The 17,230-nt window shown below is 44.1% G+C and overlaps 1 pseudogene; it reads right to left on the minus strand.

Annotated features, from left to right (window-relative positions):
• Nucleotides 1-1,437: 1,437 nt before the first annotated feature.
• Nucleotides 1,438-17,227, minus strand: LOC115103475 (serine hydrolase RBBP9-like; annotated as a pseudogene).
• Between the last annotated feature and the right edge of the window lie 3 nt (nt 17,228-17,230).

Raw genomic sequence — 17,230 nt, forward strand, 5'->3', positions numbered from 1 at the left:
GTATAGTTTTTTTTCTAGCAACCTTTGATGCATCTGAATATATTTTTTATTTATACAGGGCTTAATAAATATTTTAAGACCGATTGAGAATGTCTACTCTCAATTGTATCCTGCCGCTACATTTTCATCTAGCACGTATGAAAGTGTTGAAGATGGACAAGTTTTGCAAACGCATTCCTTTTGTGCTGGAAATAAACAGATTGTTTTACTTCTTCAGCACACATGATATGTCACAGCATTGCAATAGCCTAAATCTTTGTGTCAGACATCGTTTCAAAATGAACCTTCTTAGCTTCAAAGGTCAAGTCAGTCATTTAGTAGACACCATAATCTATAGCAACTATAGGGCATTTAAGTAAAACTAAATCACAAATTCAAGGTTTTACCTGCAAAATCTAGCCCAGAACTAAAATCGTGCATAATTTTGTCAGATGCTCAATTAGGTTCTGGGGAGTGATGTAAGAGAAAAGACACTAGCAAAGTCTCACCAATAACACTGAAGAAGGTAACATATCTCAAACTAAAGCTGTTAGTGTAACGTGTTTGCAATCAAAATGTGTGTCTGCAAGAACAGATCACTCGAGGCAACTCTTATAGACTGAGTGTTATGACGATGCTACAAAACCCTTGTTTACAGATTGAAGGGTAGTGCTTCAGACAATCCCATGCTTGTAATCTTGGAAGATTGTTGGGAATATGAAGTATCTCAGAGGGCTTTTTGCTCAGATCCACAGGGATCTGGTAAGGCTGGCTGTGGTATGTTCCTTCATGACTCTGAAGGCCTTATGTGGATCTCAATCTGATTGAAGAAAAGGAGTTTTGATTTGATTTGATTTGAGTGGTATGAAGTAGATCATTTGGGTACACTAGATCACTGTAATCAGTTTTATTCCTGTTTGGCAGTGTTGGATTGAAGGGTCCCAATAGCATGTGTTTTTATACATGAGTTTGATGTTAGCATGTGCAAGTGATTACCCTAATGATTTGTCTGTATATTCTGTTAGAGCGCAAGCGCCAAGGCCAACGTGGGCACACATGCTGTTTGTCGCAGACTTTTTGTGCTAAAACCATCAACATAGTTAAGGGATGGAAATACATATAACTTCTGTTTTATTAGTTCTAAAAACATCATTATACAGCATTTTATTCGCAAGAAGCCAGTTTGATGGAAACTCACGGCTGTCCGTAAAATGTGCATATGGGTGAATCTTAAAATATTTGCTTGAAACTCTTTCAAACGGATGGAAACACAGGTGAATCAAAACTGGCGAGTCTTCCATAGAGCCCTCAAAGTAATGGAGCAAAAGATAAGCACTTTGATGACATTTGAACTCCACTTGATGAATTGGAATATCCATATCGTAATCATAAGGGTCCACGTGAGGATTCCCCAGAGGGACACATAGTGAAGGGAGCAACTGAACAGAGAATCGTAATTGGGCTATCGTCCTCATTGTGTGTCATATTCAAATGGCGGCCAACTCTGCTGCTTTTTAAGCAGCTGCCCTCAGCTTTCTCACTGTGTCAATGAGCTCAGGGAATTGTGTTCTGGAAGTGTCCTTGTTCTATGTACTTGTGCAGCTCCGCACCCAAGCTCTCAGCCACAACTTTATGCTCCTCCCAAGGCAGGAAGGGGTCATCCTTGGAGCCAAACTGAACAATGTGCCCAACGTTTCTTCTCATTTGCTCCCACTCCCCAATGGCCGGCTAAAATATCCCGAGTGAAGAGATATACAGGGAGACCTAACGGATGTGTTCCAAACTGCTTACATTGCAGTCGCAGATCATGAGATCATTCAATTCTACTTCCACATTTGCAGTGATCGGATACAGATCTGATTGGTCTCAGATCTCTACTAATGAGGAAATGGAGTTGTACATTAAAGCAATTACTTCAATATGATTTACGATATGATAATCTGCACAACCTGACTGCAATATAGGCAACCTGGGATGCGTCCACCGTTTCAGTGACTCGAGGTGGGGGATGGATAAACGACTGGTGAGTGGTGATTTACATTAAACTGGATTTAGGAACACTATTGACTGTAGCTTTTCTGTGGCGCTCTTGTATCCCAATTCAGAAATGAACACTAGGCTAGTCTAACCACCTGGGTCCAGTTTTTCATAATGATCTGGATTCTTTAACCCCCTATTTTGAAATCCAGGATCAGATCAACCTGGGTAATTTTGAGCAAGAAAATGGTTGGATAAGGGTCATTCGGATCCAGATATTAAAATCTCAACATCACAAAATCTGTATTTTCAGTGCTTTGAAAAGGCCATGTACCGGACGGGTAATGTTACTACAGATTACTAAACTATATGTATAAAGATATTAATATAAATGGAGCTTGCTTCTCTCATCACTTGTAAGTACATGCTTTTATTTGACACTTCTCAATACAACAACTGACCACATACCTGCACTGCAGTTAATTTAACATAATGGAAATTATCTTTTTTTTAATTTCTCTGAAATGTCTCTATTATAATACCTTTATAAATCCACCCTTCCAGTGGGATCAAGATTATCCAGATTTTCCATCACTACACACCAAATGATCAGAATCACATTTTTCAGTTTTGAAATATCCAATTCTAAGGTTTAATCCAATCTGAATGCCAGAATCAAATTAGAAAAGTGGCTGTTGCAGTTAATTGGAAGTGACACTGGTAAGAAATCTGTAAACTCACCACTCTCTCTCTCATCTCCCAGGTCGGAAGTATAGGCACCCACCAGAATGAGGCCAAACACTTTGTGCGTCTCTGCATACCTGCATGGTACCTCAAAGTTAGGTATAGTCACTTCAAACAAAAAGGAAGAGTATTTTGCATGAGCAATATTACTCAGTCTTTAATGTCTATCCTACCTCATTGCTGCAGCTGCCCCAGAGCTGTGGCCAATGATGACATTCTCCTCGTCACATTCGAGCTCCTCCTGCATGAATGGCAGCCATATGCTCTCTCTGGCTGTCACTAGAAAAATAGAAAATACAGTACTAGCACCTGACAGTAATGAAATTGGAGGCCCAAAATGAATGGATTTAAATCCTGAACTTCATTCTACAAACCTGGGTCAGGCATGTTTCTCAACATTTGTATCACAAACCATTTCTGAGAAAAGCATGATGAAAGTGGCATTTTTAGGCCCTTTTTTAGACCTATACCTCTTGTAAGACCCTATGATCTGTGATCCGCACATGATACAGCCATTATACTCCTCAGTGTGCTCTGAAACATGGAGTATGTCAACATTTTGAAATGACATTTTTCACATACATTTATTCAACATTGAAAATATTAATATGAATATCTCAAAAGTACCCTTTTTGATATAGCTTATTGTTAGACATTGTTTGGAACAATATATTCTTCAAACCAGTCACATTTCCAGAGTGGTTGCTTTGCTACTTTTGAAGATATGACCCATAGAAATTGACATATGTCATATTTCAGCAAATCACCAGCAGAGGAATTTCCCTTTGAATCCATTTCCCCCATTCAATGTGCCATAACTTCAAAAGTAGCAGAGCACCCACTGAAAATGTGATGTACTTGTAGAGTATATTGTTTAAAAAATTGTCTAAAAATGTACAAAATCAAAAAAGGGTACTTTTGAGATATTCACATTTAATATTTTGAATGTTTAATAAATTAATGTGAAATGTTTTATTTCCAAATCTAGACATAGTCCATCATACTCTTCCATCATATGTCATACAAATGTAAAAAGCATATCAAACATTCTTCCTCCGAATGAAGTTTCTATGGGATAATTGCCAGAACAATCAGAGACCCGTATCTCTTCCATGCATTGCACTTGTCAATTAGAACCCTGTATGGAGGATATCCACTCATCCAAAATGCAGGGCTCTGTATAGAGCTAGCTAACAATGTGATATCTGAGGAATCTAGGCTAGTTTATAATGTGATATGTGAGGAATATAGGCATTTGTGGTAAGCTGTCACCTGAATATAATAATAAATTATTTGGTGTGTATTTTATACATGTGTGAATTTGATGATTATTTTTTAAATCCCAACTCCACGAGACACCTGTTACGGAGTCTAGTTGATAGGTAATCGACTAGCCGGACTGTTCCCCGGGACTCCAGTTGTAGCCATTCGTACAATGCACAAACAAGGCTATTGAACCTAACATTGGTATCTGTCGTTATTCCTTTATCTAACATATCATACTGAAACATGGTGTCCGAAGTGGCTCGGATAACACACGTTTGTTATTTTTGTAGCTAAGTACAGTATAGGCGCAGTTACGTTCCATATGCGAACACACGCCGTTTCCTACTCACAACACTGATGCACTCGTTGTTAGCTGCCTAGCTAGCATCACTACCTACGTCGATGACTGAAGGCAAAGAAATCTCATATTCCATTGCTATGGCAGCGAACATTCCGCCACCAAATCCCATGGTTCTCACAGGGGACTGGAATACTAATTGGGACAACTTCAGGGATGAATTCGAGGACTATGCGCTGGCGACCGGTCTACATGAGAAACCCAACGAGGTACAAGCGGCAACTCTGAGGAGTTTAATGGGCAGCGAATGCAGGCATATCTACCGGCACAATCTCACCCTCACAGCACGTCAACAGTGTGATGCAAAGGCTATATTGGATGCATTGGAGAATTACTTCAAACCCGCCAGAAACGTAATTTATGAGCGGTTCGTTTTCGGAAGCTGTAAACAGGAAGAGGGTGAGTCAGTACACAACTTTGTAACCCGTTTGAGAGAGAAATCCGCCACTTGTGAATACGGGGGATTGAAAGATGAATTGATTCGTGACAAAATAGTGCTGGGAATTGCAAATGAGGATACACGCCGGCGTCTACTGAGAGAGAGAGACTTAACATTAGTAACTGCCATTGAAATGTGCCGCACTGCTGAAGTCACTGACATGAGAATGAGAGCAATGGAAATCGAAACCCCACACTCCGACGTTGATACCGTTCACGCTGTTGCTAGGCAGACATTCAGACTAAATCAATCGAGGCAGAGCAATTCACCACGAACGGTGAACACAGAGAGCCCCGTAGCATGTAAATACTGTGGGAATACACACACACGTGGCAAAGAGCACTGCCCTGCCTACGGAAAACCATGCAGAGCTTGTGGAACTAATAATCATTTTGCAAAAGTGTGTCTCAAAAGCAAAAGAAGGGTGAGTGAGGGCAAGATTCACTGTGTTGATGATGTCATTCAATGTTCAGAGCTGAAAAGTGAAAGTGACATTTACATGCATGAATCCATTGGGGCTGTACACTCAAGAGGGAAGAAATGGTTTGTGACACTACGATTACACAACAAGCAACAACAATGTCAACTGGATTCTGGTGCTACATGCAACGTAATGAGCTACAAAGACAAAATCAATCTGACACCTGACACACATCTATTGCCCAGCGATACTAGACTAAAGCTCTACTCAGGAGAGCTAATGAGCTCTATGGGCACCTTTGAGACCGAATGTGTTATTCGGGGACGCAAACACAAGCTGGAGTTTGAGATTGTAAAAACCAGTCAACATCCTCTCCTCTCAGGCTCTACATGCGAACGCCTGGGACTGATGCAGTTCACTGTACCAAATGACCTGCACATTGTGGATCATGTCCAGCATGGACCCCTGTCCAAAGAACAACTACTTAGCAGATATGACGATGTATTCAACATGCCCGTTGAATCAGTGCCTGGGGAGGTACACTTTGAAGTGGATGAGAGCATCACTCCAGTCCAGTGTGCTCCTCGCAATGTGCCCATTGCAATGAAAGTGGCTGTGAAGGCCCAGCTGGACAAGTATGAGGCCGATGGCCACATGACATCTGTGACTGAACCAACTGACTGGATCAGCAATATGGTCATAGTGAAAAAACCAGAGAAGCTGAGGGTCTGCATCGACCCAAAGCATCTGAACCAAGCACTGAAACGATCCCACTACATCATGCCGACACTAGAGGATGTCCTCTATAAGCTTCCCAAGGCCAGGATTTTCACCTTGGTGGATGCCCGAGATGCATTCCTTCAATGCAAGCTGGATGAAGAAAGCAGCCTCATGACTACCTTCTGGACCCCTGGGGTCGGAAACGCTGGCTCAAGCTCCCGTTTGGTGTCTCGGTGGCGCCTGAGATATACCAACGTAAGCAGCACGAGTTACTGGCTGGGCTCAAGGGCATTGAACCCATCGCAGATGATGTCCTGATCGTAGGCTGTGGTGACACAGACGAAGAAGCAGTACGCGACCACGATGTGAAGCTCCTGGCACTGATGGAGCGCTGCCGATCAGTTAAGCTTCGCCTTGGCCTGAAGAAGCTGCAGTTCAAGGTGAAAGACGTCCACTTCCATGGCCACATTCTCTCGGCAAAAGGCCTGAAGCCAGACCCAGACAAGATCAGAGCGATCCTCGACATGCCAAACCCGTCTGATGCAAAAGGAGTACAGCGTCTCATCGGCTTTGCAAACTATCTTGCAAAGTTCATGCCACACCTATCAGCAGTCTGTGAGCCTCTGCGCCGGTTGCTGGACAAAGATACACCATGGCACTGGCTACCCAAGCACGAGACCGCAGTGCAGAAGATGAAATCTCTGGCTTCATCCATGCCAGTGTTGCGCTACTACGACGTCATGAAGCCTGTCACAATCCAGAGCGACTCCAGCCAAAGGGGACTTGGATGCTGCCTTATGCAGGAAGGCCAGCCCGTTGCGTTTGCCTCGAGAGCGCTCACCCCCACCGAACAAAACTATGCACAAATTGAGAAAGAGTGCCTCAGCATCGTCTTCTCCTGCCAGCGATTCCATCACTACTTATATGGGCGAGACCTGGTCATCGCTGAAACTGACCACAAACCACTCATTGCCATATTCAGTAAACCTCTCCTCAACGCGCCCAAGAGGCTTCAAAGCATGCTCCTGACTCTGCAAAACTACAGCCTGAAGGTCATTTACAAGCCAGGACCAGAGATGTACATCAGCGACACACTGAGCAGGGCAACAACACAATGTACAGGCAGAGGCACTGTCTATCAGCGGCAGGCCATCTGTTCGCTACAGCAGGAACAACAAGATGTTCAACAGATCAATCAGGCAGACTACTTAAACGTCACAGATCACCGCCTAGCCCAGATAAGGCAACACACTGACAAGGACGAACGCCTACAGTCACTGAAGTCCATGGCTCTCGCAGGTTGGCCATACCTGAAAGAGGAGACACCTTTCACAGTGAGAGAATACTGGACCTTTCGAGATGAGATCAGCGTGCAAAATGGCATCTTGTTCAGAGGTCAGAAGGTCATTATTCCCAAATCACTACGTCCAGAGATGCTTACTCGCATACACTCCAGTCACGTTGGAGGTGATGCATGCTACCGCCAGGCTCGTGAAACATTATACTGGCCAAACATGCAAGCAGAAATTAAAGACTTTGTCAGCAACTGTACCACATGCAACGAGTACGCTCATGAACAGCAAAAGGAAACCATGATGTCACACGAACTGCCCACAAGGGCCCGGCAATTTGGGTTAAGGGCCTTGCTCACGGGCACAGACAGACCTTTTCGGCTCGGGATTCGAACCGAGTGAGCCCAGGCAATGATAATCTGTGCAGTATCCTGTCAATTTATACGCATATTAGGGGCCGTCTGCAGTTCAAACAAAGCAGACCCCGCCACTGTTTAAAACAAAAATCGGGAATTGGGCTGGCCATGAGAACAAAATGATCATTTTAACCATGTTTTTGAAGCTGTACAGTGTTTACATTACATTGCTTAGCCTACAAACATTGGAGTAAAACTTGCCAGAAGATACTGAGTCTACAGTTATTCTTGTTTACACTGAGCTGCACTGGGGTCGGGAACGCAATCATGGTTACATTAAGACACTATGGAGCTGGGGTGAGATATGGGTCGGAAAACGTACTTCAATGCAGAAATGGCATATACAGCTGTACTCCAAATTTGACCTTTATCCACACTGCTCCATCGAGAATATTGAAATAGTGCTAGTGTTCCTGGAAAACTGCCCTTTTTGTCATCATACTAGCTAGCAGTAGCCACTGCAGCCATTTTGGAATAGCAGTGTCAGCCAATCAGCTTCTTTGTTGTTCAAAGCCACCTTGCCATTCCATAATAGCTGCTGTGGCTTCTGCTGGCTAGCACGAGGGAAAAGAGGGCAGTTTTTCAGGAAAAATATAAGTAGTTAAATCTTCTTGATGTACCATCTCTCGCCCTGGCTCCGTGCTCTCTTAATGTAACCATGATAGCGTTCTGACCCCATTGCAGCTCAGCGTAAACAAGTGTAAAGGTAGGATCAGGTATCTTCTGGTTAAAGTAAAACAAGTGGTTCCTAGAGTTAAGTTCATGAGGCATTTATAAGTTTTATTCTTCTTGGTGTTTACATATCATTACTCTAAAAGTCCCAAAATGTATGTAACAAGCAGAGTAATCAATAACGTTACATTAAAACGTTTTCAAAATCATAAGAGCCACATTATGCACATATCGTGTGGGGAGCATGCAGGCGCAAGCTGTTAGACTTTCCTATACTTTACCAGTGCGCACCTTATTTATCTGTTTTTTTGGCACAGCAATACCAATTGCACCGCTCTACATCTCCAGCTCCATTTCCTGGGACAATTATCGCCTTAGACAATGGAATTTTCTCTTATCCACGTTGTCTTCTGTCGACCTTTGAATACAATTCCCCTACACAATGCTGCCTGTGAGTAGTCAAATGACTTTCATCAGTGCGTTAATGTTGCGCAGGGAATGGTTGTGTTCTAGATAGGCCATAGTGATATTAGAGGACTCAACACGTTTTAGAATGAACATGGCCATTGAAGGCTTCCACCATTGAGGGAGTTCGACTAAGTGCACCAGGCTATGGCACGTGAAGTGAATGGGGAAAAGCGGTGAGGGAGGAGAACCGATCTCAAATCGAACAGTAATCTGTTCCGGTCATGTTGTCAACAAGGCAGCATCGCTCAGAAACATACAAATAAATAAAAATAAAAAATGGTTTTCATTGGGAAGGCAGATAAAGAAATTACTTTTGCATGTGAAAACACAGAATCCTACTCATTACTCCACATGCTTAACCTATGTCACGTTTGTTTGAGCAGACTTCACCGTCGGCCAAAACGGGGAGCCTGGCTCACGCCTGGGAGGTTCCAAAACCAATACAATCAACGGTCTGGGGCATTAATCGAATCCCCTCATTTTGAAGTTGTCAACTGATCAGCCATTGCCTCGAGCATGGTCTACTTCTTCAAATAGGGTGCTATGGTTTGTAAATGGATTTAAGCTATATCAACGCCATCTTGTGGCCACAATAAATGAATGCCACACGATATTTGGTTCAGGACTCCTGCACAGCAGATTGCCTTAAATCACTTTTTTTTTCAAACACTAAAGAATAAGAAAATGTACTACTTTAAAAGGTCCAATGCAGCCGCTTTCATTTCAATATCCTCCTATTTCTAGGCAGCAATTTTTTAAATTTATTTATTTCACCTTTATTTAACCAGGTAGGCAAGCTGAGAACAAGTTCTCATTTACAATTGCGACCTGGCCAAGATAAAGCAAAGCAGTTCGACAGATACAACGACACAGAGTTACACATGGAGTAAATCAAACATACAGTCAATAATACAGTATAAACAAGTCTATATACAATGTGAGCAAATGAGGGTTGGAGTGAACCTACAGGAGGGTGAGTGGACTTCCGGGTTGGAGCGAGCGATCGCATCTGCACTCGGTCCGCAGGTAGTATTACATTTCATTACATTTCATTATAGTACAACGGTTTGATTTGTCTAATCTTAGCAATTTCTTCTTAGCTAGCTACATAGCCGTCTTTGTATCATAGATAATTGCGTAATTATCGTATTTCGTCGTCCTAACGCAGTCTACACTGCCCTGCAGCTAGCCAGCTAGCTAACGTCCACCGTTAGCTAGTCCACCGTCTACCGATTAGCAACGGTTTGATTTGTCTAATCTTAGCAATTTCTTCTTAGCTAGCTACATAGCCGTCTTTGTATCATAGATAATTGCGTAATTATCGTATTTCGTCGTCCTAACGCAGTCTACACTGCCCTGCAGCTAGCCAGCTAGCTAACGTCCACCGTTAGCTAGTCCACCGTCTACCGATTAGCAACGGTTTGATTTGTCTAATCTTAGCAATTTCTTCTTAGCTAGCTACATAGCCGTCTTTGTATCATAGATAATTGCGTAATTATCGTATTTCGTCGTCCTAACGCAGTCTACACTGCCCTGCAGCTAGCCAGCTACCTAACGTCCACCGTTAGCTAGTCCACCGTCTACCGATTAGCAGCACAACTATTACACTCAACTGAACGACTTGATTAGTGTAGTGTTAGCTAGCTACATAGTTGTCTTTGCTGTCTTCGTATCCAAGATAATTGTGTAGTTTAGAGTGTGTAGTTTTAGAGTGATTATCTTAATTTACCGAGGTTAGCTAGCCAGCTATTTGTCATCCTTAACGTAGGAGACACTGCTAGCTAGCCAACAGCTAGCCAACGTCTACCAAACAGAACTTCCACACTCAACAATCCGGTCGCATTTCGCTTCGCTCCACAGGTAGTATCACATTTTTCATTTCATTTCATTACAGTACAACGGCTTGATTTGTTTGATCGTAGCTAGCTACATAGCTAGCTACATAGCCGTCTTTGTATCAAAGATAATTGTGTAGTCTTGAGCGATTTCCTAGGTTAGCTAGCCAGCTATTGTCGTTCTTTTAACGCAACGTAACGTAATCAACACTGCTAGCTAGCCAGCTAGCCCCGAATAGCAGCACAGTAGCACAGTAGAAACTATTACACTCAACGGAACGACTTGATTAGTGTAGTGTCAACAACGCAGACACTGCCAGCTAGCCTACATAGTCAACAACGCAGCCTCTGCCAGCTAGCCTACTTCAGCAGTACTGTATCATTTTAATCATTTTAGTCAATAAGATTCTTGCTACGTAAGCTTAACTTTCTGAACACTCGAGACGTGTAGTCCACTTGTCATTCCAATCTCCTTTGCATTAGCGTAGCCTCTTGTGTAGCCTGTCAACTATGTGTCTGTCTATCCCTGTTCTCTCCTCTCTGCACAGACCATACAAACGCTCCACACACCGCGTGGCCGCGCCACCCTAATCTGGTGGTCCCAGCGCGCACGACCCACGTGGAGTTCCAGGTCTCCGGTAGCCTCTGGAACTGCCGATCTGCGGCCAACAAGGCAGAGTTCATCTCAGCCTATGCCACCCTCCAGTCCCTCGACTTCTTAGCACTGACGGAAACATGGATCACCACAGACAACACTGCTACTCCTACTGCTCTCTCTCGTCTGCCCACGTGTTCTCGCACACCCCGAGAGCTTCTGGTCAGCGGGGTGGTGGCACCGGGATCCTCATCTCTCCCAAGTGGTCATTCTCTCTTTCTCCCCTTACCCATCTGTCTATCGCCTCCTTTGAATTCCATGCTGTCACAGTTACCAGCCCTTTCAAGCTTAACATCCTTATCATTTATCGCCCTCCAGGTTCCCTCGGAGAGTTCATCAATGAGCTTGATGCCTTGATAAGCTCCTTTCCTGAGGACGGCTCACCTCTCACAGTTCTGGGCGACTTTAACCTCCCCACGTCTACCTTTGACTCATTCCTCTCTGCCTCCTTCTTTCCACTCCTCTCCTCTTTTGACCTCACCCTCCCACCTTCCCCCCCTACTCACAAGGCAGGAAATACGCTTGACCTCATCTTTACTAGATGCTGTTCTTCCACTAACCTCATTGCAACTCCCCTCCAAGTCTCCGACCACTACCTTGTATCCTTTTCCCTCTCGCTCTCATCCAACACTTCCCACACTGCCCCTACTCGGATGGTATCGCGCCGTCCCAACCTTCGCTCTCTCTCCCCCGCTACTCTCTCCTCTTCCATCCTATCATCTCTTCCCTCTGCTCAAACCTTCTCCATCCTATCTCCTGATTCTGCCTCCTCAACCCTCCTCTCCTCCCTTTCTGCATCCTTTGACTCTCTATGTCCCCTATCCTCCAGGCCGGCTCGGTCCTCCCCTCCCGCTCCGTGGCTCGACGACTCATTGCGAGCTCACAGAACAGGGCTCCGGGCAGCCGAGCGGAAATGGAGGAAAACTCGCCTCCCTGCGGACCTGACATCCTTTCACTCCCTCCTCTCTACATTTTCCTCTTCTCTCTCTGCTGCTAAAGCCACTTTCTACCACTCTAAATTCCAAGCATCTGCCTCTAACCCTAGGAAGCTCTTTGCAACCTTCTCCTCCCTCCTGAATCCTCCACCCCCCTCCTCCCTCTCTGCAGATGACTTCGTCAACCATTTTGAAAAGAAGGTCGACGACATCCGATCCTCGTTTGCTAAGTCTAACAACACCACTGGTTCTGCTCACACTGCCCTACCCTGCGCTCTGACCTCTTTCTCCCCTCTCTCTCCAGATGAAATCTCGCGTCTTGTGACGGCCGGCCGCCCAACAACCTGCCCGCTTGACCCTATCCCCTCCTCTCTTCTCCAGACCATTTCCGGAGACCTTCTCCCTTACCTCACCTCGCTCATCAACTCATCCCTGACCGCTGGCTACGTCCCTTCCATCTTCAAGAGAGCGAGAGTTGCACCCCTTCTGAAAAAACCTACACTCGATCCCTCCGATGTCAACAACTACAGACCAGTATCCCTTCTTTCTTTTCTCTCCAAAACTCTTGAACGTGCCGTCCTTGGCCAGCTCTCCCGCTATCTCTCTCAGAATGACCTTCTTGATCCAAATCAGTCAGGTTTCAAGACTAGTCATTCAACTGAGACTGCTCTTCTCTGTATCACGGAGGCGCTCCGCACTGCTAAAGCTAACTCTCTCTCCTCTGCTCTCATCCTTCTAGACCTATCGGCTGCCTTCGATACTGTGAACCATCAGATCCTCCTCTCCACCCTCTCCGAGTTGGGCATCTCCGGCGCGGCCCACGCTTGGATTGCGTCCTACCTGACAGGTCGCTCCTACCAGGTGGCGCGGCGAGAATCCGTCTCCACACCACGTGCTCTCACCACTGGTGTCCCCCAGGGCTCTGTTCTAGGCCCTCTCCTATTCTCGCTATACACCAAGTCACTTGGCTCTGTCATAACCTCACATGGTCTCTCCTATCATTGCTATGCAGACGACACACAATTAATCTTCTCCTTTCCCCCTTCTGATGACCAGGTGGCGAATCGCATCTCTGTATGTCTGGCAGACATATCAGTGTGGATGACGGATCACCACCTCAAGCTGAACCTCGGCAAGACAGAGAAGGTATGGTGAGATTCGAAATGGTCGGTAATCTGTTTGTTGACTTGGCTTTCGAAGACCTTAAAAAGGCATGGTAGGATAGATATAGGTCTGTAGCAGTTTGGGTCAAGAGTGTCCCCCCCCTTTGAAGAGGGGGATGACCGCAGCTGCTTTCCAATCTTTGGGAATCTCAGACGACACGAAAGAGAGGTTGAACAGGCTAGTAATAGGGGTGGCAACAATTTCGGCAGATAATTTTAGAAAGAAAGGGTCCAGATTGTCTAGCCCGGCTGATTTGTAGGGGTCCAGATTTTGCAGCTCTTTCAGAACATCGGCTGAATGGATTTGGGAGAAGGAGAAATGGGGAAGGCTTGGGCGAGTTGCTGTTGGGGGTGCAGTGCTGACGTGTTTCAGGGAGCGTTTTACAGTGATGAGTGGAGGTCGTTTGACCGCTGACCCATTACGGATGCAGGCAATGAGGCAGTGATCGCTGAGGTCTTGGTTGAAGACAGCAGAGGTGTATTTAGAGGGGAAGTTGGTTAGGATGATATCTATGAGGGTGCCCGTGTTTAAGGCTTTGGGGAGGTACCTGGTAGGTTCATTGATAATTTGTGTGAGATTGAGGGCATCAAGTTTAGATTGTAGGATGGCTGGGGTGTTAAGCATGTTCCAGTTTAGGTCGCCTAGCAGCACGAGCCCTGAAGATAGATGGGGGGCAATCAGTTCACATATGGTGTCCAGAGCACAGCTGGGGGCAGAGGGTGGTCTATAGCAGGCGGCAACGGTGAGAGACTTGTTTTTAGAGAGGTGGATTTTTAAAAGTAGAAGTTCAAATTGTTTAGGTACAGACCTGGATAGTAGGACAGAACTCTGCAGGCTATCTTTGCAGTAGATTGCAACACCGCCCCCTTTGGCAGTTCTATCTTGTCTGAAAATATTGTAGTTTGGAATTAAAAATGTTGAATTTTGGGTGGTCTTCCTAAGCCAGGATTCAGACACAGCTAGAACATCCGGGTTGGCAGAGTGTGCTAAAGCAGTGAATAGAACAAATTTAGGGAGGAGGCTTCTAATGTTAACATGCATGAAACCAAGGCTATTACGGTTACAGAAGTCGTCAAAAGAGAGCGCCTGTGGAATAGGAGTGGATCTAGGCACTGCAGGGCCTGGATTCACCTCTACATCGCCAGAGGAACATTGGAGGTGTAGAATAAGGGTGCGGCTAAAAGCAATAAGAATTGGTCGTCTAGAACGTCTGGAACAGAGAGTAAAAGGAGGTTTCTGGGGGCGATAAAATAGCATCAAGGTATAATGTACAGATAAAGGTATGGTAGGATGTGAATACAGTGGAGGTAAACCTAGGTATTGAGTGATGAAGAGAGAGATATTGTCTCTAGAAACATCATTGAAACCAGGAGATGTCATTGCATGTGTGGGTGGTGGAACTAATAGGTTGGATAAGGTATAGTGAGCAGGACTAGAGGCTCTACAGTGAAATAAGCCAATAAACACTAACCAGAACAGCAATGGACAAGACATATTGACATTAAGGAGAGGCATGCTTAGTCGAGTGATCAAAAGGGTCCAGTAAGTGGAGAGGTTGGTTGGGGGTCACGGCGATTTAGACAACTAGCCAGGCCATCGGTAGCATAGGATGGAGGTCTGTTGTTAGCCACCCCTCTTGTTCAGGTAACGTCGCGACGGAGGAGCCAGCCGGATCTCCTTCGGGTAGATATTGTCGGCAGTCCAGTTGTGAAGGCCCGGTGGGGCTCCGCATAGGCAGTAAAACGGGTCCGGATAGGTGACTGCAGCCCAGGAGTGATTGATGGAACTCAGGAGTGATTGACGGAGCTGGCTAGCTCCGGAATAATTGATGTTCGCTCCGGAATCGACGAAAGCCGATAGTCACACGGATAGCAGCTAGCTAGCTGTGAGATCCGGGTATGAATGTCCAGAGGGCAGTTGAAATCCAGGGACATGGAGAGAAAAATTGGTCCGGTATGTTCCGTTCCGAGCCGCGCTGCGCCGTACAAAACTGGCGATAGATTTTCGAGCTAAAGGGTGACCACAAACCGTGGTTAGCTGAATACTAACGATTTGCCAGTAAAGAAGCTAACTAGCTTCTGAACTAGCTTCTGATTAGCTTCTGGATTAGCTTCTGGCTAGCTCCTGGCTAGCTTCTGGCTAGTTTCTGGCTAGCTTCTTGGAGTTTCTGGCTAGCTTCTTGGAGGATTACAGATTTGAGGTAAATAATACTTTTTTATAAATATAAATTGGTGAGGCGGGTTGCAGGAGAGTGTTTTGAAGATGAGTTGATGGAAAATAAAAATAAAATGTATGTGAAAAAAGTTGTAAATATATATATATACAGGACACGACAAGACGAGGACAAAAGACGTCTGAACTGCTATGCCATCTTGGTTACAATGAGTAGTTGGCAATTTTCTGGCAATTAAGTAACATACTGTGAGTGTTTTCATTTACATTTACATTTACATTTAAGTCATTTAGCAGACGCTCTTATCCAGAGCGACTTACAAATTGGTGCGTTCACCTTAAGACATCCAGTGGAACAGCCACTTTACAATAGTGCATCTAAATCTTTTAAATCATTCAAATAAAATGGTTCAGCTTCTTAGCAAAGAGCAATGTCTCAAGTAAATATTTTGCTAGGACTGTCTGGTAGTGGTCTGAGGGGGAGGGGAAAACTGAAAAACAGCTGTTATTGGCAGAGAGGTTTGGAACTCTCTCATTGGTCTATTAACTAATTTACCGCCTGGTGACGTCATCCCACCAAAACAAGCAGACATTTCAGGTTGTCTTTTAAAACAGCTCTTACACTAAAAGGGCATCATCGTACTTTTGACAATTTCACAGTATTATTCCAACCTCATATTGTGGAAATGTATACAAAACACAGAAGAATCACATTGTTGACTGCACTGGGCCTTTAAAATGGAGATAGACTCAATGGCGCTGCCCATGCTGTCACAGACACCATAATGGCACAGATACAAAGATGAGACCTCTTTCCATCTCTATGAGATAGGCCTACACAAATTACAAAATAACTATATAATTCCATCACAAATTACAAAATATTTCAACTACACATTATGGTAGTCATACACTAGATCCAGAATAGATTGGTATAGGTTAAAATCAAAAACCAATTGCTGGAAGTAGGCTATTCATATTGAAGTTTAGTTGCTATTTGTTTCTGTCAAATTTGGACTTGATTGTTGGGCTGTACAGCATTAGAGGTGTGCCCTTTCTATCCAGAGGTAATTTCTGGACAATATTTGTACAAGTAAAAATATGGTCACATTTTGTATAGGGAACACATTTTAAGGTACTATGCCCTTATTAATCCAACATTGAGACAACATACTAAGAATCTGTTTTTTTTTGTGTAACTTGCCCTTTATTAACTATTATTAACTATACGCCTTTATTATGGCTATGAGTATATTACGGATTGACCCGTAAATGCATGACTTACAATGTTTGAATAAGAAACACAATTTAGGTCTACTAATAATACATAATAAAAGCCTTATTAGCTATGTACACACTTGCAAATGAGAAAATAGAGGCTAATATGTGTACCTTTTTTTAATCTTAATGTACCATCATCTTATATTAATGTCATATGTTTTAACAATGTAATGTGTGTTTAAATGTTTCAATCGAATTTGCATTAATCAACACATGCATCTTTGCCTATATGTACGCAGTATGCTTCATAATGTCAACTGAATCTAAGTGTTTGAAAGCAATGCACTTTTCTGTCTGAAAATAAAACAAATATTTTCCGTTATGCACTCAAGTCAACAGATGACGATGTGTGTCTAGTAGTGGACGGCACCGTTCTTTTGGCTGTTTCAAATACAACAGATCCCACCTCTTGTAGCTTGCTGTTATCCGGCATTTC

Source organism: Oncorhynchus nerka, linkage group LG21 (assembly GCF_034236695.1).
Source record: "Oncorhynchus nerka isolate Pitt River linkage group LG21, Oner_Uvic_2.0, whole genome shotgun sequence".
NCBI lineage: Eukaryota > Metazoa > Chordata > Actinopteri > Salmoniformes > Salmonidae > Oncorhynchus > Oncorhynchus nerka.